This window comes from Perca fluviatilis, chromosome 15, assembly GCF_010015445.1.
Source record: "Perca fluviatilis chromosome 15, GENO_Pfluv_1.0, whole genome shotgun sequence".
Classification (NCBI taxonomy): Eukaryota; Metazoa; Chordata; class Actinopteri; order Perciformes; family Percidae; genus Perca; species Perca fluviatilis.
In genome coordinates this window covers 11,913,140-11,934,232 of record NC_053126.1, presented here as the reverse complement: position 1 = coordinate 11,934,232, position 21,093 = coordinate 11,913,140, and the positions used below count along the sequence as shown (strand labels likewise).

General features: G+C 44.5%; 1 protein-coding gene across 1 annotated transcript in view; it reads right to left on the bottom strand.

Moving 5' to 3' along the window:
- The window catches only part of LOC120574417 (retinoic acid-induced protein 1), a 52,734-nt gene extending 34,605 nt beyond the window's left edge, over positions 1-18,129 (bottom strand). Inside the window, exon 1 of the mRNA XM_039824675.1 lies at positions 17,921-18,129. The gene's annotated coding sequence lies outside the window, so the exon portion shown is untranslated. The remainder of the gene's footprint in view (positions 1-17,920) is intronic.
- Positions 18,130-21,093: the final 2,964 nt, after the last annotated feature.

The window sequence follows — 21,093 nt, the reverse complement described above, 5'->3', positions numbered from 1 at the left end:
TGCTGGTGTTACAATACCCTTATTAAACATCCTTCATGAAAAACATGTACCTTATCTATCTAATAAAATGAAACGTATCTGTATTAAGGGGGTAAGCGAGCATCCGGAAAGCGTACCTCGTATGGGGAGATTCTGAGGCTAACAAGCCATCACCTTCCGCTAGCATTCCATTGACTCCCATTCATTTTGGCGTCACTTTTACAGTAAATAACTTTACATCTTTGCCCACTGTATCTCACGTTATGGCACTGTAGCAGCCGTTTTTCTAAAAATAGGCTTTCTGTGGCACAGTACAGAAATTACCGTATAGTCAGGAGAAGCTCGGCAATCGGGGGGACATGGAGGCATACAGTCAAGGGAGAAGCCCACAGAGAGTCCATGAAAGCATATTTCAGCAACGTTTTGTTCCTGCTCCGCTTATGGACAGCTCCTACTCACGCTCTCTGTCTCTGCAAGATTCGGAATGATTTAGATTTCTATTTATATAGATTTATATATATTTAGTATTTATGTGTGTCTGTGTTTGGGGGGGAAGGTAACCTGCACGTCACACACAGACGCCACATGCAGAACGCTTTACGACAGCGGGGGGGTTTACACCGTTTCCAGGAGCACGAGCGGATAGCTGAAAGAAACATTGCGACTGTGTGGAATAAGGTTGGCGAAAAATAGGCCCTACGCTTTTCAGCGTCTATTATTTCCAGTAAGAGGAAACTCAATAAAAAAAAAACATTTGCTGGGCGCCCAGATAGCTCTGTTAGTAGAGCGGGCGGCCATATATAGAGGTTTACTCCTCGACGCAGCGGGCCCGGGTTCGACTCCGACCTGTGGCCCTTTGCTGCGTGTCATTCCCCCTCTCTTTCCCCTTTCATGTCTTCATCTGTCCTGTCAAAAATAAAGGCTGAAAATGCCCAAAAGTGAAATAAAAAATAAATAAATAACTAAAAGCCGTTTGCCAACACTAGATACCAAACAAAAGCCAGACTCTATATAGTATTAAGTTGCTGTGAGCTGTAGCCTACATTCACCACTTCTAAACTTCTAAACAGTCTAATCTCGGCGGAGAGTATTCCTTCACAGTGCTGCAATGTGAGAAAATCTCAGATCTGAACCGGGCAGACACAGCAGTTTTCATCAGACTCACCCTGGGTCGGGTTAGTTAAGTCTACTGCTAACTTACAACACTAATAACATTACCGTCCCCAAAATCCCCTCGTTATTCAAATCCCACGTTACCGTTAACCATCAAGCCACTAAACCTGTATGGAAATTAACACCTCTGCTGAAGTGTTAAATTCGTTCAACGATCATACGACACGAGACAACACCATCCGTCTCTCTCTTTCTATCTCTGCGCACACACAAACGATTCATGAACACAGATTTGTGCTGATTAGCTCTCATAACGGGCCAGGTGGGTAGCGCACTGCCATGAGTCCATGATGCTGATTACTCCACATTTTCATTGTGATATTTTGTGATTACATTCTGAATCTGCAACATTCTCTGTCAGGTATATCAGTAAGTCAGTAGTAGGCTATAGGCCTACAGTGGAGTTGCATATTAAGTAGTTTGGGGTCCTTCTGTAAGTAATTGTGGGGTACAATTTGGTTTTGAAGTTTTCTAGAAGCAGCAATACCACAGGCCAAGCAATCGGCCCGTTCCAAACAGTCACATTTTCACATTTGTGTTTGTGTGATATACTAACTGCCACTTATGCTGTAATTAATTGTCAATGATTGTCTTAGGAAGTGCATGCAGACCTCCATACACATTCTAATTTCCCCTTTCCCACCGGCCCTGGCCTATAATATAATAATTGGTCTCTCTCTCACACACACACACACACGCACACACACACACACACACACACACACACACACACACACACACACACACACACACACACACACACACACACACACACACACACACACACACACACACACATACCTGCAGATATGTGTGTGGCTAGCATTGGGTGGCCAGACAGACGACATGGCTCTCAGACTCACAAGAGATTTTGATAATTAACTTTGTAATCAAGTAGTGGAGACGCAGGAGAGTCCATGTATGTGTTCATGCATTTGTGTTTGTTTAAGGTGGCCGACAAAAGTAAGTAGAAGAGTATATATCTGTGTATGTGTATGTACATGCATCCAAATCTGTGCATGTGAGTTTGTGTGAGTCTGTGTGGGGAGGTGATAAGCACCTGAGCCCTGAGGCAGCCTTCAGATTTCCCCTCACGTCCTCGGTGAAATCAGCCCAATCACTGCACTGTCATCTGCCTGCCACCAGAGAGAGGCCTGCGCCGCATACTGACAAGCTCATTTGCCTAGCAGTGTGCGCACACACACACACACACACACACACACACACACACACACACACACACACACACACACACACACACACACACACACACACACACGCACATGCACCAGCACTCACTCAGATATGCCCACAAGGCCTTCCACTTTCTCCCAAAAATGAGCTCAAACAAAACCACTACGGGAGACATTTGTTTCTCACAGGGGAGAGAAAATGTTTCCTTCTTGATTCATATCCAAATTGAAGTGTCATTGTTTATGAGAAGGATAGGGCCTGGCTGCCAGCTAAATGCTTTAACCCCAACCACATCATCAACTTAATATTGTTCAGATAAAAGCCCTTGCTTCTATGAGTTTTGCATTAATAACTGATCTGTTGAGGGAGACCGAGAAAAAGCTTTGCATTGATTTTGATGTTGAGAAAATTAAAGGCCCTGAAAACTTCTTACTATGAGCGACGAGGTTCCACCTGAACACACACTTTTCTCCAGTACTGTCCGTCAAATTTGATGAAATCACACCCACACTGTCCAAATTTCTTAATTCTTAATAAATTAACTAACTAATAAACTTAATTAAACTAATGTTATTACTGATGTTTTTCTAATCTTTAACTTCGATTTTTTTTCTGACTATATTAAAATAGTTAAGATTTGAAACCAAGTTAACCCTAAACCTAACATAATAAAACCCCATCATGTTCTACATTCATGTTCCTGGTGTGCACAGAAATACAGACTAAAACCACAGACACACAAGGTATAAACACATTCACAGATGCAATAACACACACACACACACACACACACACACACACACACGCACCAGATTGTTGTAACATCCTTCTGACCTAAAAATGTCCCCAAAGTAACATAAAGGGAAAGACAGGGAGAGGAACGCATTAACAAGCAGGGTGTGTGCGTGTGTGTGTGTGTGTGTGTGTGTGTGTGTGTGTGTGTGTGTGTGTGTGTGTGTGTGTGTGTGTGTGTGTGTGTGTGTGTGAGAATGTGTTTATTCGTGTCTTGGAGTTCACTGGTGTGCATGTGCGAGAAAGGAGAAAACATGGTGAGTGTATTAATTCTGCATGTGTCCCTGTTCTCTGTGTGTTTCTGTGCATGCATGGTGGCAGAAGCCACACAGAGTGCTGCTTTCCTGTCATTGCGATTAGACGGCTGCACAAACATGGTGCGAAGGGAGAGAGAGAGAGAGAGAGAGGGAGAGGGAGAGGGAGAAATGGGGGAGAGGTGAAGGGGAAGGGGGGAGGGAGTCTTCAAAGAGCACACACGTGTGTGTGTGTGTGTGTGTGTGTGTGTGTGTGTGTGTGTGTGTGTGTGTGTGTGTGTGTGTGTGTGTGTGTGTGTGTATGTGTGTGTGTGTGTGTGTGGGAGCATCCTGTGTGCATGTCTCTCTGTTTGATGAGAGGTTTCCATGACAACAACAGCTCTGGCAACCCCATGGGTTCATTTACATATTCAAGTGCAACAGTGTAGTTGAATTACAGCCGGAAATTGAATGGCTCAATCAATAGAGTGGTTGGAGGAGTGGAGGGAGAGATTGAGGGGGGTGATGGATAGATGGATGGAAGGAAGGGCAGAAGGAGAAAGGGTGAGAGGAGGGGGGAGTGTTGGCTTACAGGAAATGGGGATGCAGGTGATGCAATGGGCCATCATTTTGTGTATGTGTATATGTCTGTGTGTGTGTAAGTAAGTGCCCCCTTTTTTGGATGACCCATTTATATTGTTCTCCAGTGGTTTAAGGGACCTAAAATGGGTTGTGTGTGTGTGTGTGTGTGTGTGTGTGTGTGTGTGTGTGTGTGTGTGTGTGTGTGAGGGGCCGTCATTTTGCCTTTGAAGCTGTCAGAATTCATGCCCCTCCAACTTACATTACCATACTACACACACATACATGCCCACTGCAGAAGCACACAGATGTACATATATACATACATACATTAACACACAAAAACTGCAAATCCATTTAAAAGAGAAGGAAAGAGACAGTACAGACTAGAAGACAAAAATTGGCGCAATTCCTTTTATCCTTCAATTTTTCTAAGTAAATATTTGAGACTATTGTGTTGTACTTGTTTGAACGAGATTTTGCCATACTGTTAATATAGTTTTTTCTTTAAAATTTGTGGTTGTAGTTGTTGTCTGTTGTGGGCAACATGTCAATGTTGCATCAATGTGATGAAGTACCTTGATTTTTCTGGATAAACCAAAATGTGACATTTCCACAGAGTCTACTGCATCACATATCTCAACCATGATTTAAAACTACATATACAGTGATAAAAGATTTTACCCATGCTTCCCACCCCATTCCAGCGTAGTCTTTATCGATTGTAGTCCAGTGGTTCTTAACCTGGGGGCTGGAACCCCCTCAAGGGTAACAAGTTAAATCTTAGGTACCACCATCCAGTGACATTTGCTACCTGTGATGATGGGTTGCAAGTAGACATACAGTAGCTTCATTTTAAGGAGTCACAAACCAAAAATGTTGGGGGCAGCTGATAAATCTTCTATAATGCAGTAACAAATACGAGCCATTAAAGTCTATTCTAATCCACTGTCTATTTAACAGAAATCTCTCACTGAACTTACTAAACATGGTCATCCACAGAAATATTATAAGTACACTAAGGCCTTGGTTTTTAAATTCACTACAGTCTCAGATTGGTGATACAGGAATCAAAGCTAACATAAGTCGTTTTAATCATCTACATCACATGGGCCCAGGCCCAGCTCTCTTCTGCTGACCGCACAGATACAGCGCGGACACGATACCCGTGGCCCACTTTCTCAAAGGCAACCTGCTTTTTCCTCCGCTGTGCATCTGAAGGCCGAAGACTCACTTAGCATCAGGATGCCACGGGGGGAAAGGGGACCAATCACGGTTTTATTATGATGAGTGAGTTAGGTAGGTGTGTAGAGAAGTAAATGGAACTACATTATGCAGCGCAATAAGTTTTCATAACGGGAGGCAGTCGCAAGAGGCTAGCAGCACAACAAGATGTTTACATAAACAGAAAGAGGAGGATGCTGACTGTGTAGATTTGGAGGTGAGTGCGTGGGTGTGTGCGTGTTGCAAAAGCAAAATGTGTTTGTGCTATATGAAAATTAGATGTGTGTTTACTGGGGTGTTCTTTTTTAATAGTTTGAATGTTTTTTATATAACCACTGTTGTGTTCGTATATGTCTCTGAATGAGGATGTTTACAGATGTGTCTGCAAACACATCTGCCGTCTGATTTTGGTGCAGTGGCGTAACGGAATGCCGGACTGAGGACGAGACTATAATCAGCAGTTGCTGTGACAATGGAGCCCCAGTGGTCACAGGGACAGAGGACTGGGTAAGGGGAAGAGGAGGAGGAGAGAGGAGGAGTAGAACGAGATGGGGGAGGGGGTAAGGTCTGCTGGAAGAATCAGTGATGGGGAAAATGGATGGAGGGAAGAGGGGGGGGCACTAATGGCCCGAAGACACAGCTGGCTGCAGACACCCAAGGACAGAGAGGCCGAAAGAGTGAGAGACAGACAGAGAGAGAAAGAGAGATGGAGGGAGCGACAGAGACAGTGGGGGGTGTAAAGATGATAAAAATAGAGGGGGAGAGAAAGAGAGAGAAAGAGAGAGCAAGAGAGGCGTCTCGTCATTGCCACAGACGAGGGAGGGAGGGAAGGCAATTTTCTTGTCATGGCTTTTGCATCTGTTCGTGCGCCATGGCGCACATATACACACACAAACACACGCAAAGAAACACACAGGCACTGCTGCCATGCATGTCAATGAATTATCTGTGGAACAATGGCAGCTCTTCACATTAATGAACATAAACGAGGGGACAAAGATAGAGGGCTGAGGCTAAAACAGCATGAAATTCTTCTCAGTTGATTGCTTTCAGTTCCAAACATTCATGACAATAATTACCATTTGATTAGAGGATCGTTAATTATCCTTTGATGTTTTCCTTGATGATGTATATGAAAGATCATCAGATGACATCATTTCCACCCCAAAATACTTAGATGTTGCTGACTATTCAGAGATGAAACTCACTCATCAGTAAGAGTATCTCAGTATTTCCAACATTTCCTATAACCCCCGGATCCTTTCACCATTAGCACCTCAGCTGTTAACCTTGACGATGACATTATGCACGCTGAATTTATTAACAGGGAAAAGGTGTGTGTGTGTGTGTGTGTGTGTGTGTGTGTGTGTGTGTGTGTGTGGGTCTATGCGTGAGCACGTGGATGCTTGAATGAGACAGAAATATGCAATCATGCGTCATCCCGAAAGTGAGATAGAGGGGCGGAGAGGGTATAAAAAAAAGAACAGACCCAATAATGAAGTGTGAAGGGGTGAGGGTAGCATGCTGAAAAGGAAAAAGATTGGTGTTAGACTCGCAGATGTGATGTGAGTTGAAGATGGGATAAAGCGGAAGGGGAAAGGGGAGGAAGGGAGAAGAGAAAGAGGGAGAGAGGATGTGTGGTATAGGAGGTTGACGGAGCAGTGGTGAGAATGATGGAAAGACTGAAACGGAGAGCTAAGACACACTGCGAAAGAGATACTAGATAGATAGATACACTAGCGAGAGGAAGAGAGTAAAAAAGGCAGAGGAAGAGCATAAAAGGTTAAAGAAAGCGGAGCTTGGGAGAGAAAGATGGGTAGCGGAAGAAGCAGAGAGAAACAGTGAAAGATGGAGGCACTGAGAGAGAAGATAAAGAGAGTGAGATGGGGGTAACTCAAAGGAGGAAGGGAGGAGGAGGCTGCAAAGCAGATTGCTATATTATGGAAAGATGGAGCTGTTAAGGGGAAGAGGTGGAGATACAGAGAGGGATGGAGAGAAATATAAGGGGAGTGTGTGAGAGGAGATGTCGGGAGAGGCGGAGTGATGAGAAGGTATCCGATTTCTCTCCCCTGTGAGAGGGTACAGCCTTCATAAAGTAGCAACAAAAAAAAACAATACAAAGAATAGTTATTGCTACTGTAGAACTACTGACTCATCTTAATGGTTAAGAAAGGCGTTATTCTATAATTTTCTTGGTGTCAACAAACCCAAAACCAAAACTATGTTTTAGTCCGTTACCCATGCTGACTTGGGAGTGTTCACCTATTATTGCAACATGGTTAACCCCACTGCTAACCTCGTAGTCACATAATTTAAATAGCTTTTTTTGTTGTGTTACATATTTGCAGCGACAAATTAAAAAGTGAAACCAGATACAAACACACTGTGCAAAGCACAGTTTTTTATTAAGATGTAACTGCCAGCGATGTGGGCTTTGCAGCCATTTTTCAATCTTTGACACTTTTGGCTCACAATGGTAAAGTTTCATTTCTAGAAAAAAAGCTAAATCATTTCCTGAAACTGCTGGCCATTGTTGTTTTTAGCAAATGCTACTCAAAATAATGAAAGAGCGCATTTGTCGGGGACTATTTTCAGCCGTGGACTGATACACATTAGGGGGTATTTAGTGCAGTTTATGTAGGATTGACTCAAAAGAAAACTACCGTGCTCTTTTCTCATCATAATGAAGAAACATGTCACCCAGTGCACTGATATGATTTTAATAGTTTTTGACAACAATGCTCTATGGCACAGAGGAATACTGTACCTGATGCACTTGCTCGTCTGTGCTCCAGTTTGTGTGCAAGCTCAATATGCTTTTATTGTGTGTGTTTGTGTGTGTGTGTGTGTGTGTGTGTGTGTGTGTGTGTGTGTGTGTGTGTGTGTGTGTGTGTGTGTGTGTGTGTGTGTGTGTGTGTGTGTGTGTGTTGGTGGGTGTCAAACCACATGAATAAATATGGCCACAGAGATAGCCCATGGTTTGTTGACTGCTCTAAATTTGTGCTGTGGCTTCTCCTAGCAAAGCTTGTGACTCACTCTCTGATAAAAGCTAACACGCTAAAACACTGGGTCAACGCTAACCTATTCAAATTAAATGCTGGGGGGAAAACAGCTTAGGTAGCTGTGAATTCTTGCCAGCCTTAGCTAAATCCACCACCCAGATGACTAGCCCAGTTGTTTTTCAGTAAAACTGATGTGTGCGAGAGTGTTAGATCGCGCTTCATGCTAATAACATTGACACAGATTTTGATATTAGCCAGCTAGGGTAATGCATTCTAATGCATCCCCTGCTGCTTGTCTGTTATCCAGCCAGGATAAGGGTGTAGCATCCTGTCTGACTCATCGAGATCTCATTACAGATCTCTCTGGCCGTGCAAACCCCTGTCACTGGCCTCTCTCCCTCCATCCATCCATCCTTTACTCTATCCCTTACTTGTCTCATCCATCTATCCTGGTCTTTTTAGTATGCATTGCTTTGTAGCCTATGGCTGCAGGTGAGAGTCGATGCTTATGCATGAGTCCCCATGTGTGTGTGTGTCTGTGTGTGTTTGTTGGCATGGGTTAGTGAGCATGCATGTGTTGGCAAAAGAGTGTGTATGTATGTAAATCCAGGCTTGTGTGTTTTTCTATCGTAAGGAGACACGGTTGAGTGAATTGGGACTTGATCTTGATTTTGCTTGCATGTACATGCATGCAGTTATAAACATGAAAGCAAATGCACACACACACACACACACACACACACACACACACACACACAAACTGAGAGCTATATTGTGGCGTTACAGATGGCTTCTCCACAGCCCAGCTGTGCTTTGCGTATATTTGCCTGTGTGCGTCTGTGCATGTGTGTGTTTCTGTGGGTGTGTAAATGTGCGTGCACGTGTGTGATTGATCACTATTCTCTATTCTCTCCCAGGTGCTTCTACTATTCAGCAGCCTTCACTCTTTTACCCTTTATGTCTCTTTTTCCTTCCCTTCTTTGTGTAAAGCCTCAACACACATGGTTTTATCTCCACAAAAAGAGATAATATGTATAATAAAGCAATATTAAAGCACAGAATAGCCTGGCAACTCCATTCTCCGCATTCATTATGTTTTTGCTCACCATGGCGGAAATTCATCCTAACAAGTTAGATAATTGATGCTATCAAATTATAATTTAATTTCAAATTTTGTCTCAGGTTTATCACTCATTTCAGCCTCAGGTGACTTTGTGTTTTGTGTGTGAATATTTGAGAATGTGTATGTGCTTTCATTCTGGCTACCATGGCTATGGCTAGGTCAGTCAATAGACATCTGAGTGAGAGGTCATTAGCATCTCCCTCATGTTTTCACTGCATGAGGACATTAGCAATTAGCCAGATGCGCCTGCCCGCCCTGTCTGGGTGACCGTGCAGCACACCTTGAGTTGTGGCTATCATCAAGATCACAAGTCAACCTGAAGTCCGTCTCTGATGTTTATACGGTATAATTTTATACAGTCTATGCTCTGACGTCTGAGCGGTAGGTGTTTACATGTGTTTCCCTTGGTGTTTGTTCTATGTGTGGTAGTGTTTGGTTGATTTAGCACAGCTCTCCATGCGAGTTGTGTACTATACACTTGTATGAGGGCTTTTTTTGTTTAGTTCCAAACCGTGACTGTTAGTTGTTAGCATTTGACGTGCATTTGACGTCTGAGGTGTGTGTGTGTGGGTGCATATGTGTGTGTATCCAAGGTGATGGGCCAGCTCTGACAATAACACTCTGATAAAAAAATATCTGCCCCCACATCACACCCACCTCCGCAATGCTGCAACCTCTTTCTCAGAGAGACAGAGAGAGAAAAGAGGAGGAAAGCAAACAGAGAGAGAGAGAGAGAGAGAGAGAGAGAGAGAGATAAGAGAAGGAAAGCGAACAGAAAGAGAACAGGGGATGAAAAGCAGAGAGATACTGAACGGCAAACAAAAATAGCAATGGAGGAAGAGAAACAGGAGGAAAATAAACTGAAGGAGCGTCAAACAGACAGATTATTACACTGAACGCTGCTTTTGACTTTGTCTGCTATCCACATACCAATGCACATTGTTGAATTCCCCAACCAACAGCCCTCCTATCACCACAGCAACGCCCCATTGTCTGTGCCCGTCAGCATGCCAGAGTGCCCACCATACCCAGATTTGGCACTGGGCCTGTGCCCACTTTCAGAGCACCGTTCATTCACTTCACTGCCTGCTTGGCTGGCTGGCTGTGTGGCACTGGTTGCTATGGAAGCTAATTCATGGGCAGAGAACTCACTCTGTGTCCATAGCACGGAGGCAGTCAAGCAAGACGTACGCACACATACAGGCACGCACATAAACATGTAAGCTGACACGCACATGCAACCTAGCAACAGCACTGAATGTGGGGTATGGCTAATGTACTCGGTGGGAACTCAAACGGGGATGCAATTTTCCATGTCCTTTGGTTCCTCCTGCAAAATCATTCACATAGCCAATCACTAGCCAAGATTTAGCAAAACTGTGCTGTTATTGGTTATAGACAGGTCAAAGTACAAGAAAAGATGATTATTTATGTATGTGTAGGAGGAATGTTTCTGCATCAGAGCAATGTAGCCCCTTGACCTTATACCTGTGTGGTGGATGGATGCATGCACTTCAGCTTGAACTCCTCAGTTACACATGGTAATCTGCCACCAGCACGTGGGGGGCTGAAGGGGTTTAGCAATTTTGTTTCGTAATGAATTCATAAATGGAAATAAGTGTTTTAAAAAATGTTAATTGTGGGTTTTAAGGCAATATGAGCAAATCTCAAGGGCAATTATCTTATATCTAAATGTAAGGGAGGGATAAAAAGGGAGGGCATTTGTTAGTGTATGTTCAGGTGTTATATGATCAGGAATAAAATTCTGTCAGTCAAAGAGGTAGCCAGCTATGCCTTAAGTGCTTTCTCCAAAAAGTATCTTCTATTCTAACCCACATCCGCCAACAAAACACACATAGATGGCACCTACCCAGTCACACAAATATATTTGCATTCGCTCTAATACAATCAACAACTTTACATACATATATTCACACACACCCTACGCTCCTGCACAGACTCCTACTGTACTCATACTCATACAGACACACCCCCTGCACTTTAATGCAACACAGCTCAATTGGGGTCATGGGATTCCTCTGTCTCTTCTGTTTACGCAGCATAATTGTCAAAATGTTAAAGAAACAAAACTGTGTATGTTTGGTGGATGGTTATTCAGGTTACGATTGGTTAAGTATGTGAATCTGGGTGTTTAGTGTATTATAACATGGCAGAGGATATGTTCTGTGACATCTCTCCCTCTTGGTTCCTCTATCCGCCTCTCTCTGTCTCTGATCTCGCTTTCTCGCTCTACGTTTCTCTCTGGATTATGTAACTCCAGCAGCTGTTTGAAGGCACAGGAGGGGGGTGGGCGGGGAGAAAACTTTTCAAAGTACTGTTGTTGCTGCGTGATCAAAACACAGGAGACAGAGCTGGTGACAGGTTCTGGTTCCAGTAAGATTCTTGACAATTGCCTGGTCCCATCACACACTTCCTGTGCGCTCTAATGGTTTTTCCCTCCTCCCTGTTTCTCCTCTCTCTCTCTCAAAAACACAAGCACAAACATACACACAACAATCAGTATCTCTGACTTTTAGCTGTTCCACCATTTTGTTCAAATTATCCATATTGCATTGTTTTTTCTTCTTGATTTTGTTCTGTTCCCTCGATCTGTCTATCTCTCCCTCTACAGCTCCCTGATCCCTGCTTTGGCATCAATCTTTATTTGTTCCCCTAACCTCATCTCTTCTTGCTTCCTCCATCTGCCTCTCTGCCCTTCTTCTTCACTCCTTCCAGTATTCCTTTCTTTTCATCTCTTTCTCCCCTGAAATCTCTCTTTTCCCTTTGCCTAATGTGTTTTCTTTTTCTCTCTCTCTTTCATTCTCTGTCTTTCTGGCAGACAGCTCAACAGCAGCAGGACAGGCTTTACTTAGCAAGGCACTCACTTTGCTGAATGCTCACACACACACACACACATTTAAGTCTAAACTAAAATTATGGCCTCACTTGCTGGTTAAAGTGCTGAACAGCTGTGCAGGCAAATAAAACTTTGCCTCGCAATTGCACACTCACCTCAAAAACTTTAATATGCTCATATTATGCTAATTTTCAGGTTCATTATTGTATTTAGAGGTTGTACCAGAATAGGTTTATGTGGTTTCATTTTCAAAAAACACCATATTTTTGTTGTACTGCACATTGCTGCAGCTCCTCTTTTCACCCTGTGTGTTGAGCTCTCTGTTGTAGCTACAGAGTGAGGCATCACACTTCTGTTCCATCTTTGTTCGGAGTCACACATGCTCAGTAGCTAGGTAAGCACTACTAGCTAGTCAGTTGCAGAGTATGAGGGAGTGCCACGCTAGCAGCTTGCGAGCATTATAACGTGTGTTACAAAGTGACGCACGTTCGTCACGGAAGTAAAGGCTGGACTACAATAGAGCTGTTTGGAGCAGTTTGTGAACAGTGTTTTCTCTGGAAGATGGTAAGTCCCTGTAAACCTATAACATGCACAAAAAGATATATAACACAATAAAGGAAAAGGGAAAAAGCCAAAAAGCATAATATGAGCACTTTAATAATAATAAGCACATATCGTTCTCCATATGCTTGCAAAAGATAGAGTGCGAGTGAAGTCACTGTATTTAAGAGAGCCCTGATTATGCATTTCTTCAGTGTCACTGGCGCACATGTACACAGCATTGCTAGACTGTGTGGTTAACAATCACATACCTGTATGTGTTATTTCTGTCAGTCTCATAAACACCATTTCAGAAAAAGCACTTGGCCACTGTTAAATGTAAAGTGTTTGTGAGACTTCATACTCGCACATGCACTTATGTATGTATCAGTATGGATACGTGCAAATGTGTTCATTACTGATCTTTTACAAGCATGATATATTCGACTTTAATGAGGCGCATTCGATCAAATACTCATCAGTGAAGAAGGATGCCCCCCCCTCCCCCATCCTTGTTCCCTCCTTTCCATCTATCAGGACCAACAGTGCAAAGCAGTGTTTTGTTGCCGTAATGCTGGGACGGGAGGATGGAGTACAGAGAAGGAGGGGGAAGAAAAAATGGAGAGAGTGAAGAAGGAAGGAGAGGACAGATGATGAGAGGAGGAAAAGGATGAGAGACATGAAGGACAGTTGATAAACTGCACAGAGCTGGACCAAAGCCAGATCATTTTAATGAGCAAAGTGCTGCACCCAACACCTCACACCTAATTACACACACACACACACACACACACACACACACACACACACACACACACACACACACACACACACACACACACACACACACACACACACACACACACACACTTGCAGGAACCTTATTTTGCCTTCCACACTCTGCAGCATCCCACCATCCAGCACTAAGTACTCCCTCCAGATCAAACAAGCAGCACACAGTAACCAGAATACAGATGAGCCTTCCCTCTTCCTCTCTACCCCCTCCTTGTTTTCTCTCTCCCTCTCTCATCACAACCTCTGTCTTCTCCTCCCTGCAGTAACACCTTGCTCTTCCTCCCCAACATCACCCTGTTCGCCCCCTCTCCGTCTCTCTCTCTCTCTCTCTCTCTCTCTCTCTCACTCTGTGATGTTCTTTACTCTCACACGGAGGGACATCAGCCCTTACTACACACACTGCACTGACACTGTCCTGGCTAGTCCAATAAAAACATATTACCTACAAACTGCATTAAGCCCAAGTGCAGACACACGCACACACACACACACACACACACACACACACACACACACAGTTGTGCATGTGAGGAGCTACTGTGTGTTAAACAGATCTAGGTTAGCAGCCATGATGCTGTTCACTGGAACAGTGTGTACCCTCCCTCTCACGGTAAACTCAAGCTAAGCTCCTGGAAATACAGTGTTTGTGTGTGTGTGTGTGTGTGTGTGTGGATGCAGGGATGTGAGAGAAAGATGAGAGAGAAGAATCATTATTTGTATCCTGTATTGTCTGTTTGTATTTGTATTAGGGATTGGGTGTGACATCATATTGCAGACCATGTCTTTACACTTTTGTGAGCATTTTTGTGTTTCTGTGTGTGTATGCTTTCCACAACGATCCATGCAGGTATTAGAAATGACAACAAGGCTATAACTTTCAGACAAAAAAAGAGTTAAGAGCGTTATTTTTCATAAACACATGGGTCACTGTGGGATTATTCAAATTGTACCACGACTATACTTGCCACTACTTTTGATATTTTGGCACAATACGTTATTTAAAAGGAGCTTTCGTTATGTCCATATTTTGGAGCAAGTACTTTAAACTTGTGACAGCTGAACCAAGTTTCAGTGATTATGCCTTTTCATCTAAGGTGTTCAGTTATCTTTAAATATTGCACAGCTTCTGCCTATTTAGAATCAAACTGAACTAAATTTCAAAGCACAAACACAGCAGTGTAAACAAGCAAGTCTGGATTATCAACTGGGCAATTGACTAGAGGCACCAGATCATCAGGGCCCTAACAGCCACAGGTTTTTCCAGTTGAAAATGTTATCAATTAGAAATATGCGTAGTAATATGCACCATTAAAGCACAATGCTAAGTGCCCTAAAATGCCTTCTGCACATTTACCCAAGGGGGCAAAAATTTGCTGTGGGCCCCTATTGCGCCACCTAGCAGGTTAATCCAGCCATGTGTTGCATACTGTATATGTGTTTGTGAAATGAAAATGAGATGTAATGTTTGTGCTGAACTACCATGGTGCTGTACAGTTACAGTTATTGTGGTCCTCACCAGCAGTTAAAATAGTTTACAAAAACCACGACAGCAATGATTTCAGGGAAGGCTTGCTTCTATTTATGAAAGGAAACAGGGATTGTCATCCAATATGAATATGAACGGCATACAATGAGTCATACATTCATTAGCAGCTGACTGTTTGTGTGTGTGTGTGTGTGTGTGTGTGTGTGTGTGTGTGTGTGTGTGTGTGTGTGTGTGTGTGTGTGTGTGTGTGTGTGTGTGTGTGTGGGTGGGTGTGGGTGTTTTTAATGAAGCTGTTGTGGTCCGGTTGCTACAGCCCTGCTTGTGTCTGTGGCACTACTCTTTAATGAGGGACAAACAGTCTCTCTCCCCGTCTCTCTCTATCTGTCTGCCTAATAACCCCGCACAGTAAATAACCATGAGCCTTCAGGGCAATTAGGTGGGCACTTGGGGCTTATAGTGTGGGCATAAGCACACACACACAATCAGAATGTAAGGCAATCTATTTAAAAATGGGGCTATAGAGTAATTGAGAAATCGGATATAAACAAAGAGAAAGATCAATGTAGAGACAGAAAGATCAAAAGTAAGAGACAAATGTAGAAAGAAAGACAACCATGAGATGTATTAAGTCTCTAACAATGATCTTGCCTTGTCCTCCTCTTCCTTATCTGCTTTTAATTTGTGCTGATGTTTACTCAATCTCTCACTTTGCCTGTTTTGTCAGTTGGTTCTCTTCCTCTCCTCCTCTCCTCTCCTGACCTCATACTGTATATTTGTTTTGGTCCGAGACAGAGAGACAGAAAGGGGAAGAGTGGGAGAGAGACATGCAGAGGGGTGCGTTCGCCTTTCATTTCACCACAGCAATGAGTTGCCAATTTCATTATGCCCTTTACTGACCATCACACACACACACACCTACAGACACACAATGAAACCTGTTCCCCACACGCCTCCCAATCTCCATGATAATCAGCTTCCCTTTCATTGTGTTGCATCATGCAGGAAACCAACTGTTAGTTTGAATGTGTGTGCGTGTGTGTGAAGGAGAAAAAGTCAGAGGAAAAGTAGAGTGTGCTTTAGTGTGTGTGTGTGTGTGTGTGTGTGTGTGTGTGTGTGTGTGTGTGTGTGTGTGTGTGTGAGCCTCTTGTCTCTGTAACAGCAGTTGCGTATTCGAGGTACGTTGCCTTGCCATGCCATGCTGTGCCAAGCCAGTAGGCTGGCTCTTGTCTTATCTATTTCCTTTGATTACAGAAATATAGCTTTTAGACACACATACTTAGAGACACACAAACATACAAAAAACATAGAAACAGTGAAGTATACAAATAACTTCACTGTCAGCTGAAAACATCACATCGTACCGAAAAGAGATATACATATTGTAGGTACTTTTGTACTATTGTCCTGGATAAAATTCAACATACATTGTTTATTTTAACTATATGCAAAGATACATTTCCAGGCCATTAATGCAAGCATAAAGGTATCCACAGATCCACACAGACACAGTTTATCCCAGTGCAGATGTTTACGTGTTGATGGCAGCCATGTCGCTGCATTGCTATAGGGGATCAGCCTCTCATCTTCCATTCATATATTCTTTCTTCCCTTCACCTGTTATCACTCTCCCTATCTGGCTCTATCATTCTTACTCTTTTGCGCGTGCGCACACACACACACACACACACACACACCACCGCTGTTCTCTATCTCACCTCTGTTTTCCTCTCTACACCCTCTCTGCGTTATTTACCCCCCTCCTCCCTGTTGAGCTCTCTTTCTCTCTCTCTCTCTCTCTCTCTGTCCTCTCTCCCCCCCAACACACACACACACATTGCTGTGTCCGTTTCCACCTCTCTCCTTATTTTTTTACTCTCCCTCTCTCTCTCTCTCAGCCTCCCTCCCTCCCTTTCTCTTACTCTATCCATCTCTCTCATCCTCTCTCTCCCTCTACTTGGGGCGAGCAAGGCTGTTGGTAGCATCAGTTTCAGTCAGCAGTGACACTGCAGTCTCAGTGCATCTTTAAATGGCACACTGTAGTAAAACCGCCACTGAAGTGAGCCTTTGCAGCATATTACACACACACACAACACACACACACACACACACACACACACACACACACACACACACACACACACACACACACTCTCTCTCTCTCTCTAAAAAACATATATAAGCTTTAACAGCTATAAGATGCTTAGTATCCTAATTTGTATCACATATTTTGACAAACAGCCCAACATACAAAATACAGTGCTACAAATAGAGTAATGGATCCATAAACCACAAGTTAACAAAGATTAGAATGACTTGAATCTATCTTCGTCAGTGGTTTCATAAGATTAGTGTGTGTGTGTGTGTGTGTGTGTGTGTGTGTGTGTGTGTGTGTCTTTCAGGTTTCTCCTTATGCAATAGGCAGAGTAAACAGCGTGCTATGACACATCGTTGCTCTGATATAGCGTCCCGTTATAGCACTACGTAACACATCCTAAGGCTCAGGATGCTGAACGCAGCTATGGAGGAAAAACAAACCACAGACAAACAGAAAGCGTTGCAGCTCCTGTTTCCCGACATGCTCTCCAATGTGTTTGGCAGGCAGATACAGTATTTGTAGGCTATTATTTATTTTTTTTGGCCTGTTGTTTGGACAGATGCTGCTAGAAAACATGGTTCAGGCAGGTGTCTGGTATTGGGATTGCGTGTTTGTGTGTGTGGGAGGTGAATGCCCCCCCCCCCCCACATGAAAAGCACCCAGTGAGTGAAAATAGAAATCGCTGGAGTGACCCTCTATTCAGCATGCACACACAGACGTAGACAGACGTACACATACACAGAGACACACACACGCCCCCTTGACCTCACATCCACCTGAACAACACCGCTGTCCATCTAGTATACCTGCCATAGAGGAGAAACAAATGACAGGGCAAAGCATGGTACCTGTGTTAGGGGTCAGCCGTTCTCTCCTCCTTTTGTTGTCCCTCCAATCCCCCTCTTGTATAGCTGTTCTGAGCAGAGGCGAGCTGAGCCGAGCGTACAGCGGCGAGGCTCAATGCTTTTACCCTGTGATGCTGAAAATGGCACCAGTATTCCCTGATAGCGGCAGTCTGCCTGCCTGCCTGCTTGCTTCTCTCTCTCTCTCTCTCTCTCTCTCTCTCCTGCTCTCTAGCTCCCCTCCCTCCTCTGCTTGTCTGCTGCCATGTTGAGTGCACGCAGGGCGAGGGGCGGTCTGAAAGGATGGGCGCGGGGGGGGGGTGCATGGATGATGGTGGAGGGAGGACAGAGGAGGAGGCGGCGGCGAAGAGAGTGAGGGGGACTCAGGGGGATAAGAAAGCAATTAGAAGACAGCCCCTCTTCCTTCCAGTCGGGAATGTATAATGGAATTAGCTAGCTTCGGGGTGGGGGGGTAGGGGGGGTGTGGGGGTGCTTGGTCCTGTAGCCTCTGCTGGGGAGTCTAGCAGCCTGTCCGATAGCCACCACGCGTATATATATATATAAACACATATATATATGTGTGTGTGTGTGTGTGTGTGTGTGTGTGTGTGTACAGGAGTGAGGGAGAGCAGATGGGGGGGAGTGTGGAGTGATTGCCATCGCACTGAGCATGTGTGTGTCAAGGCTAGAGAGAAAGAAAGAGAGAGAGAGAGAGAGAGAGATTGCTGATGTACTGATGGGAGGCAGGAGAGGAGTGGTTGAGCTGTGGGACCACCTGCTATTTCTCTCTCTCTCTCTCTCTCTCTCTCTCTCTCTCTCTCTCTCTCTCTCTCTTTCTCACACTCCCCCTCTCTCTCCCTCATGCACTCAGAAGCACCCGGCAGGAGAGAGAAAGGGCGAGTGGCAGCTTCAAATCCCTTCCCTGTCTCAGGTTTGCTCTCCCTCCTCCTCCCCTCCCTCACTACCTCACTTTCTCTCTCCTTCTGTCTCTATCTGAGTGGGTGGCGAGGAAGCTGCATGTGTGTCTGGAAACACAACTCTGTCTATGTGTGTGTGTGTGTGTGTGTGTGTGTGTGTGTGTGTGTGTGTGTGTGTGTGTGTTTGAGACAAACTCTGAGCGTGTGTTTACTCATGTATGAAAAGAAATGACCAAAATCCCAGTGTAAAAGACAGGAATAGGAAAAGATGAGGGGGGCCGCAATGTGTTTTTGTTTGTTTATGGGAAAATTAGATAACGAAAGGATGAAGGATGTTTGTGTGTGTGTGTGTGTGTGTGTGTGTGTGTGTGTGTGTGTGTGTGTGTGTGTGTGTGTGTGTGTGTGAGAGAGAGAGAGAGAAAGCGGTCTTTTGATGGAGAGGGACTGAGCCAGCCACTGCGTGGGGGAGATATGTGTATGCGTGTGTCACTGATTGTGCCATGAATGAAAATAAGGAGGAAGGGAAGGGAGGGAGAGGGGGACTGTGACTCTCCTCCCATTCAGCCATCTCCTCCTCTCTCTTCCTCTCATCCTCCTCTTGAGTGACAGATGAGGGGCTGGTAGCACCTTGCTCAGGCAACTGCAATAATAAGCATCCTCTACTTGTTTTAATTTGCTGTGTCGTGCAAAAGGAGAGCTTTGTCGCAACACAGCGTCGCCAGAGCGTAGCCTATCTCAGTCACTCTGAATTTCTCCTGCGCAGCCAAGGGTGTTTCATTGGGTTTGCAAGCGGCGCCCCCTTCTCTTCCTCCCCGGTGTACACGCAAAGGCCCATGATCGCTCCTGGCATGCAGACACACGCATGCCAGGATGGACAGATGCGTTGCAGCAGCACACAACCACGGCTGCTTTTTCTTACTTTCCGCAAATAAATTGGTGCATGCACACATTGGCAGTCACACACACACTCACACACACACACACACACACACACACACACACACACACACACACACACACACACACACACACACACACACACACACACACACACACACACACACAGGGTGGTTCAAGGGCAATTGATTTGGAGTTTAATTTCTCTCCCGGTGCTCTTGATGCAAAAGGATGCGCCTCCGTCTGACCTTGACGGCAGACAGGGGGAGTTTTGTCTCTGTCGCCAGGCTCACTCTGAAGCCACTCGGGACACAAACACACACACACGCACACGCACACACACACACACACACACACGCACACACGCGCACACATACGCGCGCGCGCGCACACACACACACACATACACACACACACACAAACATGCAGCATCTTCACCTGTAAACGTCAAAACCTTCCATGAACTATTATAAATGAACGCTTTCCATCTGCTTTCTAATTATAGCCAAGATAAGGCTATTCCTAATTTTAGCTGCAGTCGTGAAATAGTTGCCTTTGAATAATTCATAAGATCAGACACAGAGCCTGCTCCTTTCTGGCACGCTTATCGCCAGGGTGTTGCTCAGCCAGCTGAAAAACAAGGTGGATACAGGCCCGGGTTTTCAGAGAGGGACAGTGCATTGTTTCACATGACAGTGGGTTCAGCTTGTAAAGTTCTCAGCAAAAAAATGAAAATAATCAGACTCACCTGACACTTTAAAGAGAGGAAAGGCATGAAAATGTTACTCTGACAGATAGATATCGGCTTCCACCTAAAAGCTGGAAACCACATCAGTCTTATTAAAACAATTTTTTAAAGTAAAATGAGTAGGCTATTCAACAGTTTTGAGATCAGTACCACCAGATGCATGAAGCCAAGCTATGCATATACGTGCCCAAACCATTTTGGTGAGATGTCCTCTCCGGAATGCATTTGTTTTGATCAATGCGGATCTGAGTGAAGCGTGATTTTGCCTACAGCGCTGACATCAATCGAGATGGACAGAGGTTAAAAACAACTGCCTTGAAGAAGCGTTTGAAAGCTCCTCACATCTCAGCTCGCCATATCTGACGCACACACACAGGCCTGTTTGTGTGTGTGTTTTTATGTGTGTGTGTGTGTGTGTGTGTGTTGAACTTAGCCTACATCCTCTGCCAGAGAAGAGGCACTGTGGAGGGGGGGAGGCCCCGTGGGGGGGCGATACATGTTGCATATTCGCAGGTGTGTTAGATATATCAGTAGGAGAGCAGCTGTCCCCGTGCGGTGAGACCTTCTAAAATAATAAGAGGTGTTCTGATAATTTCTTAACAAAATAAGATTTAGTT